Genomic DNA, 5,340 nt, shown 5'->3' with positions numbered 1-5,340 from the left:
CCCCTCCAAAACTTCATTCTCCCAAGACTGCTTCCTGTGTGTCAAAATAGGGGCAGAGAGGTCATTTTTTGAGTGTTTTTTACCTCCTGGGGACTCAAATCATGCCCAAATTTCTTGTCCATGCACCAGTAGGCATGATTTTTCATGTTGAATCCAAAAATACAAGCGATTTATGATTTGGAGCTCCCAATCCTAAGCGCCACGCCAGTGGTGCGACGCACAGAGAGAAAAAACCTGTGTTGTGACCAAAATTGCCCCAAATTTCTTGAAATTTTGGCTAGAGATCCTCTATGAGGTGCTATGATGGGCCACAGAAGCCTCAGCCAAGATTCGAAGCTGATCTTGCTCTTTTTGCCTCTTTGTCGCTTTGCTCAATTTTGCCTTCAAACTCCTTATCCAAGCCTTTGAACTCATGTTCTGTGCCCTGTAGTGATAAACCATCTGCCTCAACATGGTTTTGTCCTTGTCGGCCTTCTCTAACAGTCTCTCCAGGTGGATGTTGATACGCTCGAGCCAAGACTCTCGGTCATTGTTAATCTCTTGCTCCAATGGAGTGAGCTCAATCCTCCTATGTTGGGCAGCTTGGCGATTCTCACAGATGTTTTGTAGCTCCATGATCTCATGCTAGTCCTCAAGCTGCTTGTTCCTCTGCTCCAAATAACTGATAATCCCTTTGGCCCTCTCCAAATTGAGTGACGAGTCTTGGATCTCCGTTGTCTGCTCTTGGATGGTCCTCCTAAGTTTGGCACTCTCCTCATCTGCATCATCATCATGAATGAGGATGAATTCAGCCTCTTGTTCACCTGATGGCCCCTCGTCATGCATGGTCTTCTTTCCCTTGTCCTGTACCTGCGTTGCCGATGTAGGAAGCGAGGCCCCTTCCACCCCGGGTGGAGATAACACTCGCTTTGCTGCTGTAAACAAATGCCTACTACCTCTCTAATAGGTGATGAATACTAGCATAGTAGTGGTCTTATGGCACTCATACTAATGAGAAGGACCACCTATCTCATGTTCAACCTATGATAATACCTGTGAAGTGCTGAAGAGGTCACGGGAGATGAAGTCCTTCCAAGCAATGCCCTGCAATCCCAGTTGATGATCCACCAAAATATTAATAAGAGCAAAATGATAAACACTGTTAAGTTGCTGCTGAGGGGTCTTGTGCTGCATGAAGGTGTTCATCCTCTCTATGTTCTTGCAAATGAAATATGGGATGTTCATCATCCATACCCTGGTAAAGTGCATGAGCAACCTGATGTGATAGGCATATAGACGAGAGAACCTCCCCTCACAGCTGAAATACTTCATGATCAGCTTCATGAGTGGAGCATTTTCATCTTTCAAATATCTAAATGGAAAGACTCTTTGGAGCTGCCTCAAGAAATTGGCCTTAATGTAAGGCTCATAGTGCTACCAGTCAACCTTTTGTTTCTTGTGCCACTGTTCTCCAACATTCAGTATGCCGGTTGCTAATGAGACAGTTTCGGGTGTTAGTGTGAAGGTGACCCTGGCCAAGATAGAGTGATCTCCATGTAGGTGAAGCACAAAATGACGGGCCAACTCATGATCAACGCGAACATTAGCCACCCTTTGACAAAACTCAAAACATGATAGATGTTGGAAACATGACATAGCAAGAGGGTAGGCCTGCAATTCAGTGAGTGTGTTTGGCTCATCCCTAACATGTTTTTCACTTTTGTGATGTCTCCGGGGAGCCTGTTCTTCCGAGGATGAATCACTTTGTGTTTCCATCTCATACTCTGATGAATGCTCAGATGCGATGATTGCTGTATGTGTACTGTCCTTGGACTGCCTTTTGATGATGGTATGAAACTAGGTGTTGTTGTGAGATCTGCCACGAAGGGGAACAATGCAAAAAGGGAGTGTTAGGAAGGGGAATAATATGATGGGAATAGGGGTTATGGGGGAAAATGTGCTTAGGGATATGTAGGAGGGTTTGGGGATTTTATAAGGTAGGGTTTTGGGGTTTACATTGACCAATGAGTGGAGGGATAGGGAATATGGGTTTAGTAATGTTTTAGGGTAGCGAAAATAAGGAAAAATGGAAAGGAGTGAAAAAATGAGAGGTGAAAGAGGAGCCTTGGCATCAATACCACAAGTTTGCAACCCTAGCAACAATGGCTTTGATGTTTTCTAGTGGTAGGTTTTAGGAATTTTTATTGCAACTCTAAACGGCCATGAACCATCACTACATTCCATAAAATTTGATGAGCAAGCCAAGATATAGAGCCTAACTGTCAATTTGAAGGGTTTCAAAATGATTGGTTGCAAGTTTGGCACAAATTCGGGCCTCTGTGTGTGTGCGACGCGCAACAAACCCAGTGCGCTGCACTCCGTATATGCGTCGTGCTCGTGTTAACTTTACACTGCGGGTTCGCGCTCTGTGTGCCGTGCTCCCTATGTGCACCATGCCCCTCTGTGTGTGCGCCACACTCCTGAAAACGACTCCAAACTCACTCCAAACGCGTGCTTGCACTCTCACACTCACTTTGCAATCTTTCTCTCTTCCTTGGTGTCCACAATGACTTTGTTTCTTGTGGAAACTTGTATATAAAGGCTTTGAAGTCATGGGTTTGATTTTTGCTTTGTTGGAAATAATACTGAGAGGGGGGGTGAATCAGTATTATCTAGCAATTTAATAAATCTTCCTTATTTGATCTTTGAATTATTTTAGCATGTCAGTACCATAAAATAATGAGCATGAAAAATAGATAGTCACACCAAAGAACACAAGATGTAAGGTGGAAACCCAACGTGGGTGAAAACCACCTGCTGCAATATGTCTCTATCTTCTTTCAATTTAGAAACTTCTTTTACAATGATTTTGTACTGGTGCAGTCCTTTACCAGTACGCAGGCTGCAACCTGCAGAGAGCTACAACTCTCTCTCTCTCTCGTTTTCCAGTCTACTCCTGGAAGGGAGCTACAACCCCCTTCTTCTTTTCATAAAACATCAGATAATCAACAAGTACATAATAGATCACTAAAGATATCAGATCAGCAACAACAGAACTAACCCAGAACACCTTATCAATAGAGAAATTCAATCAACAGAACATCTTAAAACAGAGACGCAGTTTTTCTTTCTGTGGCCTGCGACCAGACGCAGCTGACCTTCTGCTATTCTGCGTCCACACGCAGATATCCTTCTGCTCCGCTGCGTGCCCACACACTGTTCCTTTGACTGCTCTGCGTTCTGTTGCTTCAGGGACGCACCCAAAGATACTATCGCGCCGCGTCTTTCGCTACAGAGACGCACCTGAAAACACTATCGCGCCGCGTCCTTCTGCTTCAGAGACGCACTTGAACCTTGATCGTCCTGCGTCCCCACGCAGGTCTCTCTCTACTATACTGTGTCTCGGCGCACTTCCCCTTTACAGTACCTGCGTCCCGGCGCACTTTTCTTCCACTGAACCTGCGTCCCTTCAGATATAAATGATATGAAGACTTCAAGACTAACCCAAACAGTCAGATCTACAGATCTGATCATGCGCCATAGAGATCACAGTCCATTAGAAGATTCGCCCTCTTAGATCTGGACTAGATCTCACCAAATAGGATATTCAACCAAAGACAATTCTCAATCCAAATGAACTCCTTTTCTTTATATAAGCAAGCTCCTCCCCAAAACATGGAACAATACCACGAGCCGACACCATAGAAACACAAAACCGTCGGCTAGATACCACACAAGAAACCCCCACATGCTTTTTCTCTGCCTTGAAATGTGTGCACTGGGTGGACGCACCCCCTGAACGGCTGGCCAACGTCTCTGGACGCGGACCCTGCATGGTGTACCTGCGGGTACGCACCTCCTGAACTGGTTTCCTGCGTCCTTCTTAATTTTCAACAAACTGAGAGCCTTGCCACTGGAGTTGCCATCAAGTACAACATCTGTAACATACAGTCATACCAGAAAACATAATTCCAACAATCTCCCCCTTTGGACTTGATGGCAACCTTACAAACTTCAGCTTCATTCTCCCCTTTGACATCAAGGGCAAAGGGTATGCTCCCCCTAAGCTCATGCTCCTCCAGATCTGCAACAAATAACCAGAGATCCACCATGAAAGAGATAGAGACATATTGCAGCTATTTCCAAGATCTCCTTCTCCATAATGCCAACAATGCATTATGTGCTCCCCCTGAGCCTGTACCACCAATAAGAAGATGTTCAACAATAAGATGATGCATCAACAACCCCCAGCTTTTGCCTGAGGTATTCAAACGTGTCCCTGGGCAATGGTTTGGTGAGAATATCAGCAACTTGTTCCTTGGAAGGAACATACTCCAACTTGACTTTCTGTTCAAGCACTTGTTCCCGGAGAAAATGGTACTTGATTGGTATGTGCTTGGTTTTTGAATGCATAACAGGGTTCTTTGAGATGCTGATTGCACTTGTATTATCACATAAGATGGGGATTGGTGGTGTACAAGTGATTTGAAAATCCTGCAAAGTCTGCATCATCCAAAGAAGTTGGGTGCAACAAGATGCAGCAGCAACATATTCCGCTTCAGCTGTAGACAAGGCAATCAAACTCTGTTTCTTGCTGAACCAAGATACCAGTCTGGAACCCATAAAGAATGTACCACCACTTGTGCTTTTCCTGTCATCCACGCTTCCGGCCCAATCTGCATCTGTATAAGCATGAAGAGAAAGATCTGTATCTCTAGGATACCATAAGCCATAATTTTGAGTCCCTTGAAGATATTTGAAGATTCTCTTTACTGCCTGAAGATGAGTCTCCTTCGGATTTGCCTGAAATCTTCCAACTATTCCAACTGCATGCATGATGTCCGGTCGGGTACCTATCAAATATAGTAAACTTCCAATCATAGATCTGTAGGTTGGTTGATGTACTGCTGCAGATTCATCATTTGCACTGAGACTACATCCTGTGACCATGGGTGTACATACTGGTTTTGCATCTTCCATGCCATATTTCTTCAAAATCTGTTTGAGATACTTGGTTTGAGATAAAAAGATTCCTCCTTCCTTTTGTTGGATTTGCAAACCAAGGAAATATGTCAGTTCTCCTAGCAAGGACATTTCAAATTCTTTCTGCATGACCGAGGCAAAACTTTGACTCATAGCTTCTTCATTGCTGCCAAAAATAATGTCATCTACATACACAACAAGTATTAGCAATTTGTCATTTTCAACTTTTATATACAGATTGCTATCTGCTGAACCTTTTGAAAAACCTTGTTGATGAAGATATTTGTCCAACCGGTAGTACCAAGCCCTTGGAGCTTGTTTGAGACCATAGAGAGCCTTTTTCAATCGGCATACAAGATTTGGATCATTTCCAAGAAT

The sequence above is a fragment of the Pinus tabuliformis genome, chromosome 9 (genome assembly GCF_031772625.1).
Source record: "Pinus tabuliformis cultivar Carrire ecotype Pingquan chromosome 9, CPIR1, whole genome shotgun sequence".
Taxonomy (NCBI): Eukaryota; Viridiplantae; Streptophyta; class Pinopsida; order Pinales; family Pinaceae; genus Pinus; species Pinus tabuliformis.
Note: the sequence above shows the minus strand (reverse complement) of the source record.